The sequence below is a fragment of the Spea bombifrons genome, chromosome 5, assembly GCF_027358695.1.
Source record: "Spea bombifrons isolate aSpeBom1 chromosome 5, aSpeBom1.2.pri, whole genome shotgun sequence".
Classification (NCBI taxonomy): Eukaryota; Metazoa; Chordata; class Amphibia; order Anura; family Pelobatidae; genus Spea; species Spea bombifrons.
The window spans coordinates 15,272,602-15,280,928 of record NC_071091.1 but is presented as its reverse complement, the minus strand read 5'-3'; positions in this window follow the sequence as shown (position 1 = coordinate 15,280,928).

Here is an 8,327-nt window from a genome sequence, read left to right as displayed (position 1 = left end):
TGGAGAAATTGAGCGACCAGCACACGGAGACACCCACATCTCTGTTCTCCTGCTACCTGCCTTTAAGTACAATGCTATCAACTCAAGACACGCAGTTATGTCATTTATTTGGACGACACACAAAATCTGCTAATCTGCAGATTTACATTTAATTGTATATTCCTATCTTTTTGGCTAGCTGTTACATTTATCCTCATATAACTTCTGCTGATTACAAAAACAAATTGTTTCACGTTGTTTGCCCCTTCTCGAAGAAGAGGGAGACCCCCCTCCACCTCTCAGCCCCCCTCCACTTTGCAACCGCCACAACAGCAGCCTCGGAGGAGAGGGAGAACTTGTTCCTCCTCCCTGCGGCAACCAGATCCCAGGGCGAGTAAGATTCCCCCTAGTGGTCAACTCTGGAACTGTAGGAGATCACGCCACACACAAGGTAGCCGCACATCCTGACAACCGGAAGTGGCGTTTCAAACTGATTTTGGAGCCAATTTTGAATTCCATGCCCAATGCTTTCAGTTTCCAGTGGTCCTTGCCCTTTGATGGTCGCCTATGCAACATACTGCTTGTCCTCAATGTACGTTATCCTCTCTCAGTCCTTACGTGTTTGACCTTGGCTTGTTTTTCGTTGGCGCTGATTCTCCGGTATCCTGACCTTGGCTTGTTACCCACTACCTGACTCCGGTGTCTCCAACTTCGCTGTGCATGACACCCACACATTAAAATCAAGTCCTTTTGTTTATTAAATGAATTATTGCATTTAAAGTTTCCTTTCATATCCACCTTTAATTCCCCTTCAGTATTTAAATGTCATTAAAAAATGAATGAGCACATGGTGAAGGCTGATTGATCCATACATATACATTTTGTGAATTCTACAGGGTTGCACATTTTATTCACCTTTAATTCTTGATCTCTACATTATCCAGCATTTTCCATTGTCTATTAAGATTTTGTCACCTGTGGACGATTGCTTCATTTTAATTTCTTTAATGTTTTATTTGTTTTACATCCATACTCAATCAAAAAGATTAAATATTTAAGTGATTTTAGCCTATGAGAACTGTACATCTTCATTACTGATAGAAAATTGAATTATTTATACAGTGGATATAAAAAGTCTACACACCCTGTTAAAATGCCAGGTTCTTGTGATGTTAAAGAATGAGACAAAGATACATCATGTCAGAACTTTTTCCACCTTTAATGTGACCTATAACGTGAACAATTCAATTGCAAAACAAACTGAAATCTTTGAGGAGGAAAAAAACAAACCAGGACCGGCCCGACAATGGAGCCGAGTGGGGCAACCGCTCCAGGCGGCACTTTTGAAGGGGGGGGAGGAGTAAGGGTAGATAATAGGGGGGGTATGGGTAGATAATGGGGGGGGCGGCAGGGAGGGAGGGGAAGGGTAGATAATGGGGGGGGCGGCATTTTAAACTTTGCCCCAGGCGGCATTTTGTCTTGGGCCGGCCCTGAAAGAAACTCATACCTGGGGCTGTGTTCAGAATTCACATTGAAACTCGTGTTAAATAGAAGTCATTACACACCTGCCATCATTTAAAGTATATTCCTGTTATATTTTCTACTATTAGAGATTATACATGGAAGAGCAGTCCACAGGCATATTAATAACTGTACAGGTTTTTTGTATCGTTTAAAGTCTATTAATGGGATTTTTCACTTATTCTATTATTGACTTTCAGCTTTTTTCTTACAGAAGATAGAATTCCATATTTAACCCACTATTCATTTACCCCCACTGGAGACTTCCAATTACTGTGCTATTCTGTGAACATTATTTTCACTCACATTACATGTTTAGATAGAAGTTCATCACACTGTGTTTTCCTTCATAAAAGAAACCACCTTTGTGGTAACTGCAGTCAGGTGTTCAAGTGTTAGACATTTATGTAGAAAACAAAAAGCAGAATAGCATGAACATAATATTGGAGGATCAGAAACCCATGCAGTGTTATTCAAATGCCAAGCAGCCTTCAGAAACATAATAGAGTTTTCATGGTTTACTCCAACACCGAGAGGAATACACCCCATGAGTTATTAGCAGTACTGACCCAGCAGTGACACGAAATAATCTAGCTAACAAACAAAAAAGTCATTGTTTTTGCCCATGTGGGGGGCTGAATAGAGTAATCTAGTGCAGTTGTGCTAAAAATGTACTTGGCACCTCATATGATAGAGTCAAAATGGCTCTGCTAAGTATCTGAGGAGTTCTCCAAAAATATTCAATATGGACTCACTTTTGTTTCCTCTTAAGTAAAATCTGTTTGTGGTTATGTGCCCTAAAATGTTTTGTCGCTTTGGAAATCGATATAATTTTCTCATAAAACCAGGTTGAAAATCGTCGCTGGCCCTTATAGAAGCGTAGCATGCAAGCCTACAGTAGATGGACACATGCTACATTTTTATATCAGACTCTTACAGCATGCGGCTGTGCATTTGAAGCAGATGTCTGCACACCCGGGCTTGCCAACAGGCATACCAGGAAAATGAGTGGTGGGTCTGTGCCCAGTCTCACCTCCCACTCACCATGATTGCTGCTTGCTTGTGAGATAGATAGATAAATCTTTCTGTGTATCTACACACACAAACGTATTTCAAAGAGGGAGTTTATTGATTTAGTGTTTCCCTTCCTAAGCAACTTCACTGAAGATCATAGTAGACAAAGTGTAAAGTGCTAACAATAAATATACACTTAACGAGGAGAAACAGCTGTCAAGCACAGCACCCATGTGCCCCATACTGGTGCTTGACTTTTTAATGTTCTCAGTCTCCTCACTGAGCATCACATAAAGTAAACCCATCCTTTACAGTACATAACTACAGTAGATAATAAAGTCCGTGGTACCGCAGACACAGTGGACAGGATGATATTTCTTACATATTTAAACAACATTTGTGGTATAAACCATTTTTTCTTGAGGGTACCAACCAACACAGAGTAAATGCCATGACTGATACTGGTTGAGACAAAAATATTCCGACTTTACTGAAAGTGTGACCAAAACTTTTGTTTATGCTCATTGCAAAACTTAAACGTACTGGAAATTGCCTTTGTTTCAAAATAAAAGGAAAATCACTATCTGTGGGGCCAAATCGACATGGTATCCATGCTACTGTAAACAACAGTGTCGCCGGCCACAGGTTCTGTATCATTTCGATTAGCTGGTGTTTGCAACAATGCACAGTATGTACTTACAACCAGATGTTTAGAAAGGGCTAAACCCCAGTATAATGCCGGTAAAATTGCTCTAGGCCATAAGGCAAAGTGGAACTGAAATTGTTACTATTTTACTATGAAGGTGTGCGATTTACAGTTAATTTAGCTTTAAAAAGCCGTAACTGTGCTCTTCCATTTGAAAACAATGTGACAAACTGCATTACTCAGTTAGTTACCCAAGTCTGTCTTATGAAATACCGGCTCAATCATGATCGCATGATGCAGTCACAATACAAAATGTATGCAGCTGCTCGATATCTTTTAGCCAGTTTTTTTGTTCATTTGTTTTTAATAGAAAGTATTCAGGGACTGCTCTAAAGTTTTAAAGGGCTGTGAGCAAAAAATATAGTTTACTGAAATATTTTTATATTATTGTACATAAATCTAATAAAATCAATACTAAGGATCAGAAGTCTGTTTTACACAAAGGTCAATTTTAGTGTAATGTAACTTAACAAGCATTTGTGTCTTCTCCCACCATAATACACTAAGGCGAACCCATTCAAGATATTCAAATGATAGATGTCAGAAAATTGAAAAATGAGAGCAGGGAGAGATATAAAAATAAAACAGAGCTCTTGGACCATGCACACATATTATTTTAATATTTTCACTGCTATCACAGCAAGAGATACTTCTTGTGTGGTAAACTTAAAAAAAACTCTACTTGTACTCTTATTACCCCTGATTAATTACTAGACTTGTGCATTTGGACTTGCAAATTTACTGAAACAAGGCCAGACCCCCCACAAATCGGATGAAAAGGAAGCAAAATACTTTGAATTTTCATCTGAAATTTGTGGGCCCACATTCGCTCAAACTCTCACTTTCATTCAGATCTCTATCACACTCTCTAAATGTTTCCCTACCTTCTCTGTCGGCCACTTCCGCTTCTGCATCTTCTTCATCTTCTGTGTTTTATCTTCTCCCTTCTCTTCTACCTTTTCTGCTCTCTTCTATCTTTGCCCACATGTCCACGGATATAACCCAGCGGGAACTTCTACTGAAATGGTGGTGCTTTCGGTGACACCCTCTCCCTGATCCTCCAATCATACTAGTGTACCAATTGCATGGTCAGGTATCGGCAATGTTATTCCTAAACCCAGCACTAGAGGAAAACTTACTGATGTGCTGCTAACTCACATTATTTCACAGAATCATACCCCCAAACATTGCTCTTTAGGAGGAACAAGCGCCTCAAATTCATCTGGCTGGCTGTCATCATCTTTTTTTAGGTGCTCAGAATGTTTGCTGGGTATGGGTGTATCATTGTGTCGTACACCCTTAAAAAGCCAAAATGATACGTATGCAAACAGTAGTTGCATTTATAAATTAAATTGTGGAAATAAAATATAAAACACAAGCCCACCCAGTGTAAGAAGCGTTATATGACTCTGCTAAAACAACTGCAGTATTTAAATGGTTATGAAATATATTTGATATATACGGAATATGTAGCAGCGTTAACTGATGCCCTACCTTGTTCTTTTACAATCTGCATGAAGATTTTAATATATATATATAACATAACAAAAATGGCTATAAATAGGTTACAAAACCACATAAAATGGCCTGGTGCGATCCTTCCCTTTAAAATTGCATACCTAGATATTCACACCTATGTAAGGCACTGCTCTGCTCAAGCAATACATAATATAAGATACAAAATCATCCGTCCTCAAATTTCATGCAGAAATAAAAGCTGGCAGGTATGAGCTTTAGTAATCCCCACTGATTAAGATATTTAGTTCAGATGCATGAAACGTGACAAACTGAATTGGCTGCAGATGATGAGACCAGGAATGAGTCACATCATCACAATACTTTTTGTTAATACAGTCACCTCTGTAAATTTAAATGTATTATCAGCATCCAACCTTTGTCGGATTTTTTGATACAAATGTTTTAGGCAAAGAGGTGAAAACCTTTGACAGTATTACAGTATCTAGTTATCTTTTTGTCTAGTTTAGTTTCTTATTCAATTTAAACATCTGGACCCTGATTAGGTAACGGCCTCTATAGCATAGATAACATATTTGAAGGTAGCAAACAATCTTAAATCTACCATTCTTTCTGCTTGGTACTCTACAAATGATGTTAACATTAAGAGTGTTATATACCTTAAATGAACAGGAACATTATGTGTAGGTATGTACGTATACATGGGCATATGTATACCTATGGATGTCTGCATTTCCTTTTTAATATCTAATCGCCTTATAATTGTACAAATAATACTCAATGTAAGTTCCTGCGGGGACAGGGCCCTTCTTTCCTCTTATATCTGTATGTCAATAGTTGTATTGTACTTGTCGTTATCTGTAAAATTTTCATCTTGTACAGCTCTGTGGAATCTGTCGGCGCTTTATAAATAAAGTATAATAATAAAAATAATAATAAAATAAGGTATGCTAATTTTAGATAACCGAGTATATTTCCAGTGATACACACAATATGATTATTTTCATCACATATACTGTATGTCTTTTTTTATTGTTATTATTACTTTGGTGCAGTCTTTGCCTTCAGCTTATGGAGCTAGAAACTGTAACTTTTACAATGGGTTTTCTAAGCTGTTTTAAGTCTAATTAGACTTTATGTAAGCTAATGTGTTGTCTTTATATCCATTCTTCAATCATACGAATTTAACTTTTCAAGCCTGGAGCTATGGTCTATAAAAACCTATAATTGTTTTCATTATTTCTTTTCCCCTATTAAAGCTGTTATATAGATTATTTTAGAATGCTTTCTGGCCAAAACATACCCACAATTCACAGTAAGGAAGCAGTAAATGTGAACGCTTAATTTTTCAATACGATTCATTTACCCAGGGCTATTAATTACTCTATCAAAATCATTACATATTGTTATAATTAAATTGTGCACATGTTGGTCTGTTGTGGCGTCAGAACATAAGTGTAATAAATATCTAAAGTGTCATCTGAGTAATTAAGCACAGTTTCTAAAACGCAAACCATCCTTTTAAAAGTTCTATAGCAAAAATACTCTTGGACAGGCCCTGGTTTAAAAGTAGGTAACACTTAAAATCAGCGCTAAAGTACCTACTTCCTAAAAGAAGATCCATTAAATCTGTGACGGAATTTGTCTTTAGAAACTCTAAATGTAGGAGGTGGATTGAGTTGGATGTAACACTTTGGATGTAAAGCTTTACACTTTTTTGTGCTGTAATTAAACACCATTTATTAAAGCTACTTATAACCTTTATGCCAATAATATTAATTGTTTTGGGGACAATTGGTTTTAAAGTTTGTCTCATGGAAGCTGACATTGGGGGTATCCCGTGTCAGATCTAGCATTGTCTAGGGGAGAGTTAACTTAATGGTAACAAATAATAATGAAGATTCTAAGAACAGGTGGTTTCTTCTACTTGTGCATGGCACATTTTTAACACATTAATTTACAGACAACTAATTTCATTTTCTGACCGCTTAGATTCGGGTAAGATTTGGAATTCTTCTTTGATTTCGTAATTCGGCGGAGACGTTGAAAAGTGGAGGTCCCTGACATCTTCTGGACTCGATCCAAACTCGATGTGGCACTACAGGACTATAATCAGAAACAGCAGCACTGTACCAATGGATACGCGAATACAGAGACTGTATCTATCTATCTATCCATCCATCTATCTATCTATCTATCTATCTATCCATCCATCTATCCATCTATCTATCTATCTAGTAATTGGTAGCTTTTTATTTTTGGAAAAATGGAACACAAGACATCACACAGGCCAGTGAAACAAATTAGAGTGGGCAAAGATTGACAGATAAGTACACTGCAGTCCTCATCTGGCAATTAAAGTGCTATCTATAAGTCAATGAAACCAAATCACAGGAGGTAATTGCGTATTCATCCATTTAATGTAAATGTCAGATTTTTTTTAGAGTGACCCCATACTGCTTTCATTGATTTTAATTACATTGGCTATAGCGTAGCTACTATGGAGGTTAAATATGACTTAAAGGGGGACAATGGGAAAAGGAGTTTACCTTTATAAGAAAAAGAAATATTATTTCTGTAAATGATATGAAGATATTAAGTCATTTTTATATAGAAAGTAGAGCAATAAAATGACAATATGCTTTCCTTTTGGCTACATTTAAAGATCCAAAGTTATTTTTATAATAACCTCAACAAACTCCCACATTAATGAAGAAACGGAAACGGAACGATTAAATTGCTTGTGATTCAGTCAGCCTGTGAAATATGGCTAAAGGATTTGAAAGATATCATATTAATATAAATGTGTATATAAAGCAGTTTGAGAATCCAATGAGGAAAATGCATTTTAGGTACTTGCTGGTAAGTTGTATGGAAGGGCAGATATATAATAACTTTAAAAATATCATTAAAATTGATAAACTGTTAAAATGATTTAATATCAAGCAGATCATTTGTATATTCTACTGATTAATGTAGATGTGTTTTTGACAGTAGGTTATTTTAAGAGCAGACAGCAAGTTCAAGTGCATTCAAAAGAGCGTTAAATGTGCTGACACATATGTAATTAAGAACATGGAGACTATGGTCTCCCCCAGGAACTTGGCAATTATGGCCTTGAACATTGCTTGAATATATTGTGTTTCGGGGGGAAAAACATGATTTTCTAATTACATTTATGAAATATTAAAAATGAGAAATGTATACAGATGGTGTTTACAGAACTAGACATGCAACATATGATTGGTGATAACAATGCACTTGGATATTGTCACTTAACCTGCAACGCGTACTATAAATAATAGAAAATGAAATAGATATTTATACGCCAGTGTTCTACTTGGGACAATCCACATGAGTTGGATTTTTATTATGGAGATCCGTTGACAGCTGTAATCGTGTATCAGGGCAAAACTCACTTATACTTCAGAACCTAGGCGTTGTTCTAAAATAATTTGCACTGGCCGAAAACATTGAAAGGTGTAATGTTATTCAATAAACGTATAATAATTCATTTTGCTTGACTGCTGGTCAATACTTATTACAGTGATTCATATATCATTAGAAAGGTTATATCCAGTAAAACATCTTACATTTACAATAATCACTTGATAACATTTATAAAATGTTA